The following is a 21,442-nucleotide window of genomic DNA, read 5'->3' on the forward strand; positions in this document are numbered from 1 at the left end:
CCGCTTAATTTACATACACCACATGTAGTGCAGGATCCCCTGGGCTGTCTTTTCAGGTATCAGGGAACTTTGATGAAAGTCGCTTGTCTCATCTAGGAGTCATTTCATATTGTTTAGCAGAGCCTGGTATTAACATTTCCTTCCAACTGTTTACTGGAATCTGTGTGTTCCCTTCAAGTGATGCATACTAGGTGCACAGGCTTCCTGCCACTGTCATCCTAATCTTTCCGTGCAGACAGGAGCAGAGGGGAGAGCGCTGAGCCAGGCCCCAGCTTGCTTTTCTTTCCTGACACAGCCCGGCTCCACTGCACTTCTCAGCTCTTGCTCTAGGTGGTGCTGTTTGACCATTTTCTTCATGTGACCCTCCACTCGGTAATATAAATTCATTCGGAGGATGACCTGATATCAAAAAAAATTCCTTTTGATTAGTAGAATCAACTTGTTTCTTCACACGATACTCTTCCCACTGAGACACATGGAGACAATTCTGACTCCAGGTTTGCAACCTTGAGATTTCTCTCAGATGCAATAAAAAAAACAAAAAAGCATTTTGAGTGGCACAGTGATGCCTAGTGCATGATCATGTTTGTCTGCTCAAACATTAAAGGGAAACTTGTGGGTTTGAGGATGCCCAGCAGCACGACAGCTGCCAATGTAAATGAGCCGTATAGAGAGAGAGGGGGCGGGAGGGGACTACAAACTTCAGAATATGAGCTGATCGTTTATAAGTTAAAAAAAAAAAAAAAAACAAGTCAAAATGGAGCCCAGGATGGTGCAAGAAAGAGGAGAAAGGAAGATTTTCCTTGCAGCTAATCAGGAGAGTTCATAAGGGCTGATTACATGAGTGGAAGCCTTAAGTTCTTTTTTAAAAAAAATGTGAAAATTTGCATGTATGTATGTATGTATGTATGTATAGCTTCGTGTATTACCATTATTATTGCAATCAGCAAATGGATTTACTTCCTTTATCTCATGGGCTCCTTCCCACTCACTTCTGGCAGCACATTTTCCTTTCTCCTTCATCCCAGAACACCAAAGAACAGATGCGCTTCCTAACCCTGGCTCCAGGGGACTTTATACAATGTAAACAGTGCACCTCTAACATGGTTCACTGCTTAGAGAACGTGTGTCCCATTTTAAAACTGTGACTCCTTTATATTTTGCAGTGCTTATTTTAATAAGAGACATTGGACTTGTGACTTATTTTTCATGGAGGAGTGAGCTTAATGGTTGAAAGTAATCGATAAACTTGTTTTTCCTCTGATGCCATCAGCCAAGATCCTATGGCAATAGTAAGAGGATGACACTGGGCTGGCACCCCCTCCATAACATATTTGGACCATGTTTTCCCCCCAGAATGCACATGCAATAGCTTTGGTTTGGTAAGAGAGAGATGGTGTACTTGGTTTCCTTCTGTCACACTTTTGGTGAAATGAATTAGACTTTTAAATCAGGAAATTCAGCGAGATGAGTTAGATTTTTACACAAGAGCAGTGGAGGACTTCCAGCTGGTTGGGGGAATGATACGGAAATATCTTGCTAAATCAGGGTCTGGTGGAATGCTGCTCCCCTGGCAGGCTCCTCTTCACAGGGAGCAATCTGTGGGTTGCTTATAGAACAGAGCGAGCAGGAGGCATAACATGGTCTTGCTCAGGGGAAGACCCGGTGTTCAGATGTTTGTCATTAGGAACTGGGTGTGGGCTTTTTCAAGTTAAACTGAAGCAGCAGTTCTATTAGGAAGAGGCTCCCAGATCAGCATCTTCTGTTTCTGGATACTCTCCCTTTGAAAAGCCAGATTTCAGCAAAAAGCTTTGCTAATGGTGAAATTGCACAACTGAAACCCTATGGGAGCAATGGGAAAGATGGAGAAAGAGGTGGTTATATCATGTACTTCAACAGTTTATTTAGAGGCTGTTGACGTTAGAATAACAAGCCAAGACAAACAAAAATACTCATTTTGGATGAAAATATTGTCTTTTCATGTTATTATAGATAGCTGAGTCCTAAGACTTCTACAGAAACACATTTTCCTAATGAGTGGCTGATTTTTCTGGTTGTGCAAGTAATATCCAAATTATTGTACAAATTTTTGGCTCAGGAGCAAACATTGTATTGTATATTGAGCTAATCACTTGCCCTTTCTAAGGTAAGCCCTTACCTCTGCTTTCCCTTCATCTTGTCATTTCTGTTTGTTGGGTACAGGTTTCCTGTTGGTTCTTTCTGTTGGCTCTGATGTAACATGAATGAAGTTCTTAACATCCTTTCAGACATAAACACAACTTAGCTCATTGTTTCTGAGTTCATATAGAGGTTTTCTTGCCCCTGAGACTTTCGTGTCAGACAGCTGGATGTTGCTGTGTTCAAGGCTCTATATGTTGATTTTGTATCCTACAACTTTACTGATATCACCTATCAGTTCAGTTCTAACAGTTTTCAAATTTTATTTATTTGTTTTTGTTTTTTAAATATTGCATGTTTCATTTTAGAGTCAGGGGCGTAGATGTACAGGTTTCTTAAACAGGTATATTGCATGGTGCTGAGGTTTGGGCTTCTAATGATCCCACCACCCAAGCAGTGAGCATAGTAATCGATAGGTAGTTTTTCAACCCTTGCTCCCACCATCCTTCCCTCCCACCTTTGGAGTCCCCCAGTGTCTATTGTTCCCTTCTTTGTGTTGAGTTCTAACCTTTTTTTAGTGAAGTTTGTAGGGTTTTCTATATATAACAAGATCATGCCATCAGTAGAGACAGTTTCACTTCTTCCTTTCCTATTAAGATGCCTTTTATTTCTTTCTTTTGCCTAATTACCCTGAGAAGTGGTGTCTGTGGGCATCCTTGTCTTGTTCCTGATGGTAGAGGAAAAGTTTCAACTTTTCACCATTGATCATGGTGTTAGCTATGGGTTTGTCATATATGGCCTTTATTTTGTTGGGATACAGTCCCTCAATACGTGATCTGTTGGGTGTTTTTTTTTTTCACCATGAAAGGGTTTCGAATTTTGTCAAAAGCTTTTTCTATATCTATTGTGATGGCCATATAGTTTCTATCCTTTATTTTTCTAATATGGTATATTATATGTATTGATTTGCTTATGTTGAACCATGACATGATCATGGTGAATGATTCTTTCAATGTGCTATTGAATTTGGTTTGCTAGGATTTTGTTGAGGATTTTTGCATCTATGTAGATCAAGGATATTGGCCTGTCATTTTCCTTTCTTGTAGTGTTCTTGTCTGGCTTTGGAATCAGGGTAATGCTGGCCCTGTAAGATGAGTTTGGAAGTATTCCCTCCACATCAGCTTTTTGGAAGAGTTTGAGAAGGACTGGTATTAGTTCTTCTTAAAATATTTGGTAGAATTAATCTGGGAAGCCATCTGGTTTTGGGTTTTTCATTGATAGGAGACATTTTCTTACGGATTCAACCTCCTTGCTTGCTATTAGTCTGTTCAGATTTTTAAATGTCTTCATGAGTCAATCTTGGTAGGTTTTATGTGTCTGGGAATTTATCCATTTCTTCTAGATGATCCAATTAGTTAGTGTGTAATTATACCTAGCAGTTTCTTAGGATCCTTTGTATTTCTGTGATATTGGCTATGATGTTTCATCTTTCATTTCTGATTTTATGCTCTATTGAAAACATGAGGCATAGCAGGTAGGGGGCACTGGTCAGGACTTGGGGTATAAACTGGCAGATGTTAAGGTGGGTGATTCTGGTTAACTCAGAAACTCCGAAGTCCCGTGTGGAAGAATTAACTGCCTGTACTCACCTAGTAATGTATATCCTTGGTCAAAAATGATCCAGCTGAGAATGTTGGATGAAGGGACCAAATCAATATTCATCATTATATTGAAAACAAGTCAGATTGGCTGTGGTCTTTTGACAGCAGGTCAGTGGCTAAGTCTATTTGAACAAAGTTAGGGCAGGTTCAAGGGAGAATCCTGAGATCAGTATTCTTTGTTCCATACAAACTTGCCTTTCAGTTTCTTCTCCCCATGCCTCCAGGATGTCCCTGCACAGCCCGTAGGGCCCCCTCCTTCAGTACCTTGCCTTACGAAGGGGAGAAAATGAGTTTTCCAATGTTAGCATATATTTAGCCTTCCAAAATTTTCTATTTCTATTTTAGGGGAGCTCTAGGAAAACAGCAGATTACTCTAAATCCCCAGGTAAAAATCTGAAATGGTGGAATTTCATATGACCAGGAGACATATTTTGGGGCAAGTGGGCTTTTCACAATCACTTGGACATGAAGGCATCTGCTTCTTCTATGCCTAAAATAGTCCTTCAATTTAGTAGTTTAATTCCTCTTCCTCTTTTTCAAATTTCAAGACAATACATGTAGTGACTGAACAATTTGGATCCAAGTTTCACTATTTAACTGCCAGTGTGACCTTGGGCGAGTCACTTAATCTTTTCAAGGCTCAATTTCATCATGTAAAGTAGAAGTACAAACAATCCCTGACTTAGAATATTTTGACTTACGATTTTTCAACTTTAAGATAGTTTGAAAGCAATACACATTCAGCAGAAGCTGTACTTTGAGTACTCATACAACCATTCTGTTTTCCACTTTCAGTACAGTATTCATTATATTACATGAGATATTCAAAGCCCACTTTATTATAAAATGGACTTTCTGTTAGATGATTTTGCCTAACTGTAGGTTAATGTGAGTGTTTAAGGTAGGCCGAGCTAAGCTATGATGTTTAGTAGGTTAAGTGTATTAAATGCATTTTCAGCTTACAATATTTTCATAAGTTTAATGGAATATAACCCTATTGTAAATTGAGGGGTATTTGTAATAATGATATCTCTTCCAGGAGACTTTGTGAGCCTCTCATAGGAAAATGCATACACAGATGCATATAAATATATAATCTTTCTTTTCCATACATATGATATTCTTTAAGGATATTCAAAAATCTGGAAACAGTTGCCTCCAGGGAGATAAATGGTAGTGGGTTGGGAAACTTTTAACTGTATACGCTTTTGTACCTTTTGCATTTTGAATCAGATGAATTATAATCTACATAAAATATTAAGATTAAAACATCACCGAATAACTTATCAGGAGTTTGGTGAACATAAGGGAAGGCCACCTATGGTGGCTGTATTTTATTCAGTGTTGGTCACTGTTGGGCACTTCATAGAGCTTATTTCATTTCATCCTCACAAGCGCCGTAGGAGGAAGGGGCCCCAGAGGGATTCATGGTTAGAATAGCAGAGTAGGAGCATTTGGCAGCTATATTCTGTGTAGGTGATAACTTTAAAGATATTTTTGTTATAAAATGTTTCAAACATACAAAAAATATAGAGAAGCAGTTTTCTATAGTTATTAAATATTGTTAATGGGTAGTCACAGAAATTATCATCCAAAGTGGGATATTCTTGAGAGAAAAAGGAGGTTCTATTTATAATTATGGTGGGATAACAAACTTAAGATGAACAGCTCTGGACAAACTGGGTTGTATGGTCCCTGGAAAACAAGGATTACTGTAAATGTGAGTCCCGCCTTGTGCTTCTCTCTGTCCCACCAAGAAAATATGATCTTGATACAGATGTTCATTGTGTCAAGGCAACCATGGCAACCATGATCTAGATACACTGTTCAAGTTTTATGCTGATCCTACCTAGGTATGTCTCAGGAACTTTCCAGAGTTTCCTTTGAGTGCTTCTAAATTTTGCATAAATGGTATGTTGTCCCTTGTCTCTTTTTAAAACCAGTAAGCCATTTTCCCTTCTTTTCCTGGAAAATTAAAGGAACAAAGACCAGGAAATAACAACGTATTAGCTAAGGTTCTGTTGATTGAAAGCAACAGAACCTAATTCTGGCTAGCTTAAACCATGCTAGGATTTAATGAAGAATACTGCAGAATCTTAGATATCTTATGACTGGGAAAGAGGAGGTTCAGGCAGTTCCTGGGATGTCAGCAACAGGTAGCTGTCAATTAACTGCCCCCACACCACCCACTGCTGCCGTCATCAATATAGCACACCACGATGGCTCCCAGCCTCTGTACGTCTGGGTTCCGGTGTTCAAATTCTAGAGACAGCAAGAGAAATCCCATTGAGTCAGGGATCCTTCCCTGGGTCACACTCCCTGCATATGGTCAGAAATGCAGGATTATGTACTAAAGACACAGCTAAAGAGGACCCACTTCACTGTTTTGGGACCATTTGCAGGGGAGGCAAAATTATGAGCTACTCACTTAAAGAGGTGATAACCATAAGTTTGCAGGAAAAAAAAAATGGAGAAGAGAAGGATAACACTATCCTACGGTTTCTTCTGAAAATGGACTAAGGGAACAGCATTTCCATTTGGAAATTCTCTCCTGGCATTTCAATATTTATGGATTCTGAATTCTGAGAAAAATCAGTTGAGAAATTAGGAAAATGGGAAGGAACATTCTAATTTTCCTGTGAAAATTACAGCTTAATAGTCAGTATAGAGAACTTACTGGCTTGAAGAAATGCACTGACTTCAAGTCAAGCAAGATGAGGAAGCACTGACATGTGGAGATGAAAGTTAAGGTGAACAGGACAGGAGCAGTAAAGGAGCCTCAGTCAGACTTTCTTGTATCTGTTGCTGTGTTACAAGTGTGTGTTCATGGCCTTGTCCACTGCTAACAGTGAACCATTTCTGCAAATAAATATTAATGTGTTCATAGGCATAGTATATGTTTTACAAATCCTATGAGAGGTTTTCTAAGAAATGCCAAGTTTTAGAAACAAAATATGCCCTTAAATCGGCAATTTTGACAGTTGCTTCTTTCTAGTGCTATTCATCTTGCCAGGAGATCAGAATGTTATGTTATTTAAATGGTATTGGAGGGGATGATTGATGCCTTGTTTAACAATGTCATGTAAACAACGATTAAAGCATTAAGTATTTGTGGTGTTACCTTTCAATCTTTAAAGGACTTTTCTTTAGCATTTATTTTGTGATAATATTGATTTCTTTTTAATGTTTTCTCTATTAATGCTATTGGATTTTATAATCTTGTTACAATATGTTGGCTCCTAATAATAAGAAATCATCATTTGTTATCATATCTTTTAAAAACAGAAGACTACTAAAACTTTTCATATAATCCTGTTACAGAAAAAAACGACTATTTGCTTGTTATTATAGTCACTTATTATTTTTCAAAAACTTGTAAGTGAAGTGTTATGAAAATCATATGAATTTGGGAATTCCCAAGCATTCTCAGAAATTCTATTTCCTTGTTCCCAAATCCCAATGATTAATATCTGCCAGGAGTCGGAAAACAGTGAAAGGAAGTAACATCCTATGTTGGATACCTGGTAGGGTTAGTGAAGAAACGTTATTGCTGAGCTCTGTGTTACGCTCACGAATGATGCCATTGAGGAAGTCACGCTTGTTGAAAGGAACGCAGATACACAAAGAGTTTTGCTGCTGTCTGTTGGATAAGAACCCCCTGGTCGATTTCAGCTCCTACTGCAAGTTACAAAAATCAATCCAATGATAAATGAAAAGTGCCCAGTGTGCTGGGAAATAACTTATTTTTTGGCTTCAGAGGAAATTTTAGAAACAGTGCCAAGTGAAACGTAAAAACAAACTACGAAGACGTTCATGAATTTCCCTCTGAAGCTGACAGCCGTATTTTAGCAGATGGAACTCCTACTATTAGCCCAACTCTTGGGTTGAAACAGTGTGTCCAGGAAACCCTATGTTAAAATGCAATGTGTTGGGGATATTGTTCCTCTATTTGCTTGAGTTAATTTTCAAATTAGTGTACTCTTGCTTAGCTGTGCTCTGAGGGAATGAACAAAAGATTGGTAAACTCTGATGGAGAACACTGGTCAGGCAGGGCACATAGAATCCCTGGGGATGGTGGTTCCTGGCAAATGGGGGAGGAGGCCCTGAGCCAGGCTTGGGCTGGGCTGGAGGAACATGAAGATGGGATCTACTCACAACCCCCAAAACTGAGGGGTCCTGGTAACATATTATTTCACCCTCAGCCATGCAAATTTATTATTTTTATGGATAAAATAGCTTTAAAAAACTAATTTACATTGAAATGTTAAAATATTTATATAGAGATTAGAAATATTTATATAGAGATTATTGGGAATCCCCTCCTAAAGCCCAAACAAAAAACTACCAAAAAAAGAAATTCCGTGTAGGCTAAGATTGCAAATGACTGATGGAATGTAATTTAAATTAAACATGGAAAATATATTTCCTCTTTAATAAAGATCTAAATTCTATTCTTTTTAGGAGCCTTCAGAAATGAAATTCAACTATTAAAAAAAGTATAGAGAAGCCTTTAGAAAAGAAACTTTTCTTTTGCTGTATTATATATTAAAGAACTTTGATGAGAATAGTTCTAAAGTGTTTAATACTCGATTCCACTGATGTTTCTGGGTATTGTGGGGAACACCTAGAAATTAAATCTTCATCTTTGGCAGATCAGAGGCCTATTATTTTTAGGTAAAACAATTAAAATCTGCTTTTAATAAATCACAAATTTTGCAAGTTAGCCATTAATAGTAAGTGCTTTTCAAAGTTTGGCCCAATACATGAAAAAGCCAGAAAAACATACCTGCATTAGTTTTGCCCATCACCTTCTTATGCTGGCCTCAGGAGATTTATTAACAGCATTCAATATTTTAGGTAGGCTGGATGTGGTGGCTCATGCATGTAATCCCAGCACTTTGGGAGGCTGAGGTGGGAGGATGGCTTGAGACCAGGAGTTCAAGACCAGCCTGGTCAACCTAGTGAGCCCCTCGGTCTCTCTGAAAAGAAAAAAATATTAGGTATCCTGTGGCTACCTCCAAAAACAAACTCCAGAGGAACTGAATTTTTTTTTTTTATTATTTCATGTGTTGGGATAATGGCTTCTTTTGCAGTTACTTACGAAGAATTTAAGGGTCAGTAAAAATATTTTTTCATCCTTAATAACATGAATTCTCTAATTTGTGTGTGATATAATGCTAGATATTGTGCCAAAAGTGTTACATAGACATAATCCATGCCCATTTTCAAAGATAATACTAATATAGAGAATAAGAATCATTATTATTGTAGTAATTATTATTTTAGTAATAGTAGTAATAATCAAAACAATTACATCAAACACTTATTAAACCCTTATTATGTGATAGGTACTGTGTAAGCAATTTCCACATATTAGCTCCTTAAATGTGATCACTAACCCCATGAGGTAGGTAGCATTATGTCCATTTTATAGATGCAGAAACTGAGCTTTGAAGAGGGAAAGCAACTTGCCCAAGGCCATGCAGGCAGTCATTGATAAGGGTGGGGAGCGAGAAGTTGAAGTCTGAGATGTAAGTTCACAGACACGAGTACACAAACACGTACAAGATACTCGTATGACATGTGGGGTTGCTTGAAATATGTAATTGACTTTCCCCAGCACAAGAAAGTGTTTGGACAGATTTCAGAGGGATCTAACACTTCCTCAGAGGACTGCCCTACGACATTTTTCCGTGTGCTTTTCTGCCTCTTGTCCTATACTTTTGGCATTTCTTCTGCTCTTAGAGGCAATGAGTCAACAGCATATTTTTAGCACCTCCTGTGTGCATAGAAGTGGCCCCTGACTCAATGGAAGTGTATAACTACCATGGGCCAAATCAGTGTGCTTTCCTGTTAGCCAGGGGATTATAGAAGAACACGCTCCCCTGATTCCAACAGAACTTGCTGCCACTCTGATGTCTTCATTGTAAGGCCTCTAAATGAATGTTCAAGAAATTCATGTTAAAGGCACGTGTCATATGTGTAACTTGTAAACATTTGTGTACTTGTCTCTGTGTCCTTACACCTCAGGCTTCAACTCTTGTTTTTACCTTTATCAATGACTACCTGTGTGCTGTGTGGCTTTGGACCAATTGCTCACCCCCTCTAAAGCTCAGTTTCTGCATCTGTAAAATGGATATAATGCCATATATACATAGATATAGATATACATACACCAATATATATACACACATATATATGTGTGTATATACATATATATATATAATATACAAACTGAAATATATAGTTATATAAATATTTCAGTTTAAGTTTCAAAAATCACTGGAGGGTATTTTTATAATACCCTTCAGCAATTTTACCTGCTGCCTTTGCACATTCTGGTGAATTTCTAAATGGAAGTCTGATAGAGATTAATCTTTTAATGCATCATAAATAAAAAAGAAAATCACAGAATGATGTAGCTGGAGAGGACCCTGGGGATCTAGTGTTTCATGAAAGATTAATGTTCTTGATCTGTTTGTAAGTGTTTTGGAAAAATCTTCGATGGTCAAATAAAACTTGGCAATGTTGGATTAAAGTTAAATAGGTTTTTTTTTCCTGCAGAACTTCATAGTCTTTAATATGCTAATATGTTTTGTGAATCTACAAGGAATGAAGTGTTTCAATGCTTATTTTACCCAGATTCTCATTTTGGTACAGGCTGGTCAAGCTGAGTCAGCTAGTATATTCTCTAGATGGAGATGATGGCTGATGCCTTTTTGAGAGCAAGAGAGTCCCCAGGGGAAGCAAGGGTATATCAGTTGCTCCATTTCATGCCAAGGATCCTCAGTCTTTAGAGGCTCAGAGAAGGCTGAAAGGCTACTCTAGGCTATCAGGGCTACCATTCATTGTGACCCATGCTACAGAGAAGCTTTGAGCTCAGTGCAAAGGAGTGACCAGCCCTTGAGAATCAGGAAAATTTATTTATTCCTGACCTAGTCCACTGAGGACATACAAGGAATGGGGCAGGGGAGTGTCAGCAGCTATGGTTACAAGCTAGTCTGATTCTCTTTCATTAAGAAAACTGGTCCCTGTGAGTTTAGATTGGGAAGCACCAGGTTAAACAATTTTTAGGCCAGGAGTGGTGGCCACTGTACTCCAGCCTGGGTGACAGAGTGAGAATCCGTCTTAAAAAAAAAAAAGTTAAGTGATGTCTTCTGTTGAGGACCTCTCAGAACTTTTAATATGAAAGTGTGCATTGTGAAGAATGGGAGTAGAGTGTACAGGAGTTTTAAAAGCTACTTGGTCATGAAACTCTTGCTTTGTGCAGGATTCGAGGGGCACTAACATTCTGAGGAAAATATTTTGGGAAACATTGATCTAATCCAAACTTCTCATTTTACCAGCAGACAACTGTGGGGCCCTCTAAGTTTCCTTTCTCCATCATTGTGACAAATTCATTGGAATTAATTCAATCAAACCTGGGGTCAGCTTTGAAGAGATTTATTTAGCAGGTAAATCTGTTTTGTACATTTTGAGGGAGTTCTGAGTTTCCATAGTCAAAAACCACAGATCAATTTAACCAACCTTTATGGAATATCACCTATGGCCCAAAGACCCTTTAGCTACAGTGATGGTCTACAAAAATATAAACTGTAATTCTTGCAATACAGGAGATTAGTAATAATGGTCAATATAATGATGATGACACCATGAATAGCTAACATTTATTGAATGCCTTTCTATTAGTCAGGCACTTTACTAAGTATTTTAATCCTCCCAACAATTTATGAGGTAGGGATTATAATAATTCCCATCTTATAGTGAGGACACTGAGGTTAGGAAATTATCCTAGCCTAAACGTTAAGTGTAAGCATGAATAGAAAGGTGTTATCAGCCTATAAGACATTCCTTTATGAGTGATACAAAATCCTATATAAATTCAGAGAAAAGAAAAGTGGTTTTAGAAGTCCTTGATCAGTGAGTGTGAAGCATGTGGTGGCCCGGTTACTGTTTGTTTGCCCATCTGTCCTCCCTCTGGGGATCAGCACCCCCTTACTTTGGAAGAATTGTTTTCCTTTTCACTGTAAGGTTCTTTCTGGCTATGCGATGGGGCACATTGCCTCAAACTAGCCCTGTTCCAGTCTTTGAGAACCTTGAAATTGGAACCAAGGGAAGAGGATTGCCTCTTGAATGGTAATTCTCTAAAATCTAGTCTGAGGTGCTGGTGCCTAATCCCTGGGTCTGTGGAAGGAGCTGGGCTGTGAGAGGGGAGAATGATGTTGATGTCAAGAGAGAGGCAGGTGCTAGGAGCAGAGAGATGGAGGCCTGGAGGGTTTCTGGGCTTCTCTGAGGCTTAGGGTTTGGATCATTGTCTTCATTACTGGAACAAAAGATTTACCATACCTGCTCTTCTGGGAATGAAACTGTCCTGCTTTGCAAAATAAAGTGTCATTAGAAAGAGATCTTAAAAACCCCACACCATAAACAGGTGCACAGATCCGTAGAAGCGTTAAAGTTCTGTCTGTTGGATGCTAAGCCAAGACTCTTAAGTATGTTCTAAAGAGAAACTGGTGTGTGTAGGCTGTGCACTCCCAGGGAGATAAAAAGTTAGGAACTTTATGGGTCGGGCTTGGTGGCTCCCACCTGTAATCCCAGCACTGTGGGAGGCTAAAGTGGGCAGATTGATTGAGCTGAGGAGTTCGAGACCAGCCTAGGCAACATGGTGAAACCCCATGTCTACAAAAGCTACAAAAATTAGCTGGGCGTGGTGGCATGTACCTGTAGGCGGGAGGATCGCTTGAGCCCAAGAGGGAGAGGGTGCAGTGAGCCATGATTGTGCCACTGCACTCCACCTGGGTGACAGGAATTTTATGGGGAATGGGATCTTGGAGACTGAGTAGAGACTAGAGGAAAAAAAAAAAAACTACCTCCCCAACTGGCCACACTATTCTTTTAAAAAAATGTTAATTGACAAATTAAAATTGTATGTATTTACGGAGGTATAATGTGATGTTATGATATATGTATACATTGTGGAATAATTAAATCCAGAGAATTAATAGATTCATCACCTCAAAACCTATCTTTTTTGTGGTGAGAACATTTGAAATTTATTGTCTTAGCAATTTTGAAATACACAATACTTCATTGTTAACTACAGTCACCATGCTGTGCTGTAGATCTCAACAAAATGTATTCTTCCTGTCTCAACTAAAACATTGTACTCTTTGACAACATTTCCCCATTCCTCTCACCCCCTCCAAAAACACCCATTCTTTATGTTGAAGAGAATGGCTAAAAAGTCCCAGCAGGTTTCAACTGACAGCTTCAGTGGTTGTCCCATCACACTTCAATGTTATTAATAGAAAGGGGAGGGGCAATACATAATTCGGACAGGCAGAAAGTACCATTGTAACCACTTTCCTGACTTCACAGAAAAAGTCCTCTTGTTTTCATCTGTAAAATGGGAACTGCGTGAATACCATTCTTCTTTTCTTCAGCCTCCAAAGAAAAAACAGATGCAAAGCCTTTTATCAATTGCAAAACAGTATACAATGTGTGTTATTACTCACAGTTGTCTTACTGTGACTAAACACTTTATAAGCCTGCGGCAAGTCAGCCTTACTCTCAGGAAGTGGACAATATTTGGGGAAGGAGAAGCAGCAGGATCTTTCAGGACAGTAGCCTTGGTGGGTCCAAAAATTCCTTGAGCGAAATGGGAGACAAAACTTTCTTCCTGCTTTGCGGTTTATCCTGTTAGTCTTGTCTCTCTTCACTCCTATTTTCTATGGAGAATTTCCTGGTTTTGGAGTTTGGGTGCGTTTTATGGAGAGGAGGCAGAACATCTTTAGCTCCAGCAGAATGAAAGGATACATGCAAAGGAACCTAGCACAGTATGTGGTACCCAGTTCCCCTTTAACTTGGCTTTATTCATTCACTCCTGGTAGGGCATTAATAAGGGATTTAGCCCCCTCCTATTGAAAACGATTAATTCAGGGAAGAGTTCAGGCAGTGTGGACAGATACAATGTAGGCCAAGCCTGTTTCTAAGGCAGGAGCTGGGTAGGGAGGGTGAGAAGGGCGAGAAGAATAGGGAAATATGTGTCGTCTGTGTTGCTGCTGTTGCAACCACCACAACAAAGAAACAAGTGAAAAAAAAAAAAAAAGAATTGTCCATACCGGAAAGTGTGCTGTTTTGGAGGAGGCTGGGGAAAGTGTGGATGGCTCGAGTGGGTCCTGTTGGATTGAAGTCTGACAGTGGTGATTCCCTTCAACAAATGGTCGGGGTGGGAGGGTACACACACACACACACACACACACCCCACATGCAGTGCCCAGCCTCCGATTTCAGCGCTGGCAGGAGATAACCATTCTTAGCTCGCCTTTCCAGGGTTATTTTTGGCTGAGGCTGTTCGCTGATGGCAAAAGGTTTCAGCCCCCTCCCAAATCCCTCCCCGTGCTTGTTCTAAAGAGAAACTTGTGCGTGTATGCTGCGCTCTACCAGGGAGACAGGGAGACGGGCCTGGCGCAGGAGAGGAACCCGGACTCTGCCCAAAGTCTCGCCGCCCGCCGGCTGTTTTCTGGCGGAGGGTGTGCCCTGGAGGGCGGCGATCGCGCATGAAGGCTGGGGCCAGGCGCGGGTGCAGGCGTCACCGGGGTCGAGCTAGCAGGCCCTGGAATCAGGCTTTTGGGACACCCCGAAAGTGAGTCCAACTTGGGGAGAAACTGAGGACACCTCGGGCGGTCTGGCAGCGGAGAAGGTGGGCGGGAGAAAACTTTAGAGGAAGGCAGAAGCAATCTCAGCCGAGGGAGTCAGCGAGCAGCCGCACAGAGAGGAGGGGCGGGCAGTCCCCAGGCGGGCGGGTGCAGGGTGCAGGGTGCCGACCTGCCGGAGAGGGGGCCTGGGCGCGAGGCGGAGTCCCGGTGCGCGGCCAGGTGGGCGGAGGCCCCCGGCAGGCTGCAGATTGCCTCCGGCCCCAGAAGCCTCAGCAGGACCGGCCAGGAGGCGCCACGGAGGGGAGCCCCATCCCGGTGCTGACAGTGCCCACCGCGCCCTACGAGGACCGGCAGCCGGCCGGCGGCGGGGTTCTGCGGCGACCTACCGGCCTCTTCGAGGGCCAGCGCAACTACCTGCCCAAATTCATCCAGAGAGTGCTATCGTCCATCGATCTGCGCGACCGCCGGGGCTGCACCACGGTGGTGGGCAGCGACGGCAGGTACTTTAGCAGGACGGCCATCGAGATCGTGGGGCAGATGGCTGCGGCCAACGGGGTGAGTGTCCGGATGCCCCTCGCTTCCTGTCGCGCTGCCGCCATGCCCTCTCCTAGCCCTTGTCCCCCTGCTGCCTCCGGGCCCAGCTGGGAGGCCCCTGCCCGGCCCAGGTTTTGCTTCCTCACTCCCGCGTCCTCACCCTCCAGCGCCCCACTCCCGCCGCGCTCGCAGCCTCCCCGGCGCACCCCGGACACTGGGTTCTATTAGTACCCACCGCCCCCAAAATCCTTGAGGGGTGTCCGTCGTTCCTGGAGCCACTCCGGGTGCCCTGGACTCTTCTCCGACTCTGCACACATCCCGCACCTGCTCATTTTTCTTTCGGACATTCTCTTACTCGGCCCTGTAGATTCCAAGGCAGCTCCCAGTTTTCCATATTGTTCCCAATGCGTTCACTGCCCACAGTCCCCACACAAACTTCTTTCCCAGGCTCACAACATAGTCCCTCTTCCCCGTGCCCTTTTTGCAATAATCTGCCAGTCCCCTAAGTCTTAGCTCTGCCTATTTAACAGTAGTGGTGTCTCAGAACACACACACACACACACACACACACACACACACACACGATCCCTGACATATTTGGCAAGAGTAGGTCCTGAAGGTTTTTAATATTTTGGTTCTTTAACCCAGTGGAATTACTGAATGATTTATTTAATTAGGGTAGGGATGGAGTGGATCCATTTGTTTGATGCTAAACAGCCTGAGCTCACAGTTCCCAGGGGGCATATCTCTAAATGGTCTGAAATGAGATTTGCAGTGGTTTTCTTAATGCAATTCCCAACTTCTCTCCAAATGCCTTTTGACATTTGACAACATTTCATGCCTCTTCCCCTTTCGCTTTTCATCCTTGTTTTCTCTCCCTTCTCCCACGACCTCGGTAGTCTTCTGCAATCCAGATTCTCAGACTTCGGGTTTTTCTCCCTCTGCCCCTTTCCTCTCTGTCCTATAACTAGAAGCACCTTTTGGCATAGACCCGTATCCCAGTTTCCTCTTTCCCAGGTCCAGCAGCATCTCAAGGACATCTACAAGAGGGATACCTAACTTCAGGGGTCTCTGAATGATATGTGGGAAACATCGTCTAAAAAGGTAATTTTATCCTTATTCATGCAACCAGACCCACACTCATAGAACTTGTCTTTAAGGGGAGTGTCTTGCAGATGTATAAATGAGTGTTAACATCTTTAAAAGCAAAACTGAACATTTCCCTGGCATTTGTATTCCCTCCTTCCTTCCCAACCCTTTCCTTTTCATTTTCTCATTTATTATTAAAAACATTTTTAAAGGATCTCCATGCTTCATATTTATCTACTATAATTCCTCCTTCTCAGTGTTGCAGGGATAGGGAAAGAGGATTTTTTAAAAAACACAATAAAAAGCAATTGGGAGAAACAGGGCCAGTGGTGTTGGGGTGGGTAGTGGAATTGTGATTTTTGACTCCCGTAGACAATGATGCTGGATATATGGGGTTTGATTTCTCTCTGGCTCCTCACTTGAGATTGATGAAGTTTGGCTAGAATCAGGGAGTTGAAGAGAGGTTGACAAATGGTCTTTCACTCTTCTCTGACAGGCTGTTCCTGTGGAGTGATGGAGAATAATGAGCCTTGGGAGAGCTATGGGAGCTCTCACACTCCTTCCCGAGCCAATTTTTTAGGGAGTGAGAGAAACATGGCCTGTCCAATACTTGTTGTGGGTCAGGATATTTTTGAAGCTACGGTTGTTGATTTGCATGGGAAAATTATTATGTCTTATTATTTCTTGTCCCACTTTACCATAAGGGCTCCTCAGCTTCTTACTTCAATGGGTCTTCCATGACAAACACACTTTATTAACTCTAAGAGTGGAATTTATTTTAACAGATAATTAGCATAGGTCAATATATGCTTAAAATAGAGTCAAACGCACTAGCTGTTATAAAGGACAGCTGACAAAATCCACATAGAAGCATCGACTCTTAAATAATCTGAAAGTACTACTTCTAAGAGGGGCGGGCATGGGTGAAGGGAATGGTGGACCTGTTTCAGAATTTCAAACGCCAACTTTAACCAATCGTTTCCTCATTTTGTTCACCTTCTTGGGGGCTTATGCTAAAGTGAAGTGAATAGCCATAAGGCTGGCTTCAGGAGAAAGGTGGTCTAAAAGTACTGGATAATTATAAGCAAAATTGGTCTCGAATGATTGAAAATTGATGAGAATGTACTTGTCTCCTGATTTGGCATCCTGAGTTAGACTCAGGAATACTGAACATGGATCCCAAAGGCTTTGGTCTTTTTTGATATCCTATTGGATAATCATAAGCAGGCTAGAAAAATAGGAAACTAGAATTTTTTCTCTTTGAACTGACAAATCTGACCAGTGGGCTGCATTCTCTATATCTGAAAAATCTTGGTTTTGATTGAAAAAGTTAATTTTACAAAGCAATTTTCTTTTTTTAAATTAAATTTCATTTTTTTTGACACAGGGTCTCACTTTGTTGCCCAGGCTGGAGTGCAATGGTACAGTCTTGGCTCACTGTAGCCTTGACCTCCCCAGATTCAGGTGATCTTCCCACCTCAGCCGCCTGAGTAGCTGGGGCTATAGGTGCACGCCACTACGCACAGCTGATTTTTGTGTTTTTACTACTCATAGGGTTTCTCTGTGTTGCCCAGTCTAGTCTCAAACTCCTGATCTCAAGAGATCTGCCTGCCTTGGCCTCCTAAAGTGTCATGAACCACCATGCCCAGCCTACAAAGCAATGTTCTAGGAAAAACTACAGTTACTCTTTGATTATGTAATTGCTGGAGAAGAAAAGCATGGCATTTCTAAAATGATGAACTATATTACTTATATTTTAATATCTCATAAATTTTGAAATAGACATTTCAAATATAAACATGTATAAAAATTTTTATAAATTATAAAATCAAAAACATTTTACAATTATTTTATTATAAAATTATTATAGAATCAAAAACATTATAAATTTAAGCAACTTTTTAAAAAATTTATTTTGGGATTTCCCATGGAGTGATGGAGAATAATGAGCCTTGGGAGAGCTATGGCAGCTCTCATACTCCTTCCTGGGCCAACTTTTTTAGGAAATGGGAGAAATATACCCTGTTCAATGTTTATTGTGGGTCAGGATATTTTTGAAGCTATAGTGGTTGATTTGCTTCAAACTTTAAAAAAATTATTATAAAATTATGGGATGTAAAAAAATTTATTATAAAACTTTGAAATTTTCAAACTTTCAGAAAAGCAGAGAGATGAGATTAATGGCACTCACAGGCAAGCATAGAACATAGATTGTAAACATTTTGCTATATTTGTGTCATGACTATTTTTTGCTTGTGTTTGAAAGTATATTAAAGAAAATGATATTTTACCCCTAAATTCTTTAGTACAGATTTCTAAAAAAAAAGAACATTTTCCTGTATAGTTACAAAATCATCTTTTCAAACAAAATAAAAAATGGCTTTTTTATATCATTTATTACCCAGTCCACATTCAGATTTCCTCAATTATTATGAAATGTCCTTTTATTTTTTGAGACAAAGTCTTGCTCTTTCACATAGCCTGAAGTGCAGTGAAACAATCATAGCTCATTGCAGCCTCAAACTCCTGGGCTCAAGTGATCTTCCTGCCTCAGCTTCCTGAGTAGCTAGGACTAGAGGTGCACACCACCATGCCCAGCTAATTTATTGTTTTTGTAGAGATGGAGGTCTTACTGCGTTGCCCAGGCTGGTCTCAAACTCCTGGCCTCAAGTGATCCTTCCAGCTTGGTCTCCCTGAAATATCTTTTGTGGCTGGTTTGTTCAAATTAGTTTCTTCTAATCAAGGGATACACGTTGCATTTGATTATTTAGCTCAAGACTGTTTTAACCTGGAAAATACCCATACTCTTTGTTTATGTATTTATTTAGTGAAATTGACTTGTTGAAAAACTAGTCAGTTGTCCTGTAGAATATTTCCCCTTCTGGAATTTTCTGGTTGCTTTTTATGGTGTCATTTAACTTTTCACTCTGTTTTTTCCTGGTTAACTGGAAGTTAGTTCTAAAGGCTTTTAGGCCTGCTATAACAAAATACCAAAAACTGGATGACTTATAAAGAACAGAAATTTATTTCTCACAGTCCTAGAGGCTAGCAAGTTTAAAATCAAGGAGCATGTGGTTTTGATATCTGGTTAGGACCAACTTTCTGGTTCATAGATTGGCCTTCTTGCTGGGCCCTCACATAGTGGGAGAGACTAGCTAGCTCTCTGGGGCCTCTTTTATAAGGGCACTAATTCCAATCATGAAGCCTCTGTCCTTATGATCTAATGACACCCTAAAGGCCCCACCTTTTAATACCAGCACCTTTGGGGTTAGGATGTCAACATATTAATTTGGGGAAGACATACACGTTCAGCCCATTGCAAGGTTTAGTTAGATTCAGGTTCAACTTCTTTTTTTAAAGACTATTTCATAGGCAATAATGTGTATTCACATCCCATCATTAGTGATGGTGAGATGATCGCAAGGTTAGGGTGATCACTGCCTATCTCCTCTGCTATATTCCCCCTTGGGTCAAGCCAGTAGTCTGTGACGTGAACTTTGTACCATGTGTATATTCAGTTATATTCTGTATCAATAGTTACTTGATTGTTTTAGCATTTATTAATGATCCTTGCTTGAGTTGATTATTTCATTAGGGGTTTCAAAATGGTGAATTTCTAATTCTCTAATTCTATCTACATGTTTTAGCTGGCATTTTTCTATAAGCAGACCATTTTCTTCACAACTGGGTTATTTGGCTACCCTGAAACATAGTTCCTTCCGGGAAGGCAGAACATATGTTTATTTCTGTCTTTTAAAAATTGCTGGTGTTTGGAGTGAAGATTAGGTGAGCTAACTACCTCCACAGGTGACAAATGAATTTTGTTTTGTCTCACTTTTGCTTTTTTGAATATCACTGTGGCTGCTTGGATTTTTATATTTAATTTGAATGGATTAGGGAATAAATGAGAAGATAGGTTTTATCTGTTTCTGTAGTTTTTATGTGGCTGTGTGAACTTACTTTTAAAAATTCCCAGAAATATTTTAATTCCCCTTTAAAGATATAAACTATGTCATACTATAAAGCAAAAGAAAAACCAATCATGTGAAGAGTAAATAGTATCGTTTAAACGAATTGTGGTGAAGCTTAGTTTGTAACTAATTAGTTTTTTATTTTCTTTCTACTTTTATCTGCTTCAGAGCCTCTTCAGTGGTTTAGATCTTCTATGTGTCAAATTATTCTAATCTCTTAAAAAGTTTAAGAGCTAAAATACAACACAATGACTACAGGAATGCCCTTGTCCTTTTCTGGGTAGGTACACCTAAGGCAACTTCTTTTTCTCTTCTTTGTTCTCTTCTTCTTTCTTATTCTTAAATCATCTTCAATATTGGACAGATGACAGCACTATGCCTGCCTCAAGATGTTTCTGACTTTTTCTTTTTCTTTTTCTTTTTTTTTTTGAGATGGAGTCTTGCTCTGTCACCCAGGCTAGAGTGCAGTGGCACAATCTTGGCTCACTACAACTTCTGTCTCCTGGGTTCCAGTGATTCTCCCAACTCAGCCTCCTGAGTAGCTGTGGTTACAGGCATGCACCACCACGCCTAGCTAATTTTTTGTATTTTTACTAGAGACGGGGTTTCACCATGTCGGCCAGGCTGGTCTTGAACTCCTGACCTCAAGGGATCTGCCTGCCTTGGCCTCCCAAAGTGCTGGGATTACACGTGTGAGCCACTGCACCCGGCCGTTTCTGACTTTTTCTAAAGTCTTCTTTCTCTGGAGATGACATTATATAATAGCACTGTTCAATAGAAGTTTCTTTGATGATGGAACTGTTCTATAATCTGCATTGTCCCAGCCACTAGCCATATGTGACTACTGTAACACTTGAAATGTGGCTAGAGCAACTGAAGAACTGAATTTTGCATTTTACTGAATTTTAATTAATTAAAATAGAAATGCAAATAACCATAAGTGGTTAGTAGCTACCATACTGGACAGCAAAGATCTATAATTCAGCATTTAAAATCGATTTTGTTTTGTTTTCAAAAATGGAGTCAGACTGTTACAACCCAAAAGAACTGTAGGTTAAATTAAGGTAAATCCCCAAATACTACATACACATTTGGGAAATCCAAACCAGATTTTTTCATGTGATAACCACACCCTCTTTTGACTTTAGCCTTGGAGGTAATGGAGTATGGCAGAAAAAACCCTGTATCAGCAGCTGGAAGACTCACCTTCTTTTCCTAGCTCTGCCATATATTGACCAAAGAGTCAAAGTCCATTCAGATGGTTGAAGGGCCTTGGAATTTTGTTTTTGGTTTTCACATACAAGTTGGAGGGCAGATGCGTTAGCCTCTTGAAATACCCAGAAACCACTTGTTACCTCATCTAAAAATCAGGTATGACAGGATCATTTAATTATCCTGGAAATCAGATGAA

The sequence above is a fragment of the Pan troglodytes genome, chromosome 23, assembly GCF_028858775.2.
Source record: "Pan troglodytes isolate AG18354 chromosome 23, NHGRI_mPanTro3-v2.0_pri, whole genome shotgun sequence".
In the NCBI taxonomy this organism is placed as follows: Eukaryota; Metazoa; Chordata; class Mammalia; order Primates; family Hominidae; genus Pan; species Pan troglodytes.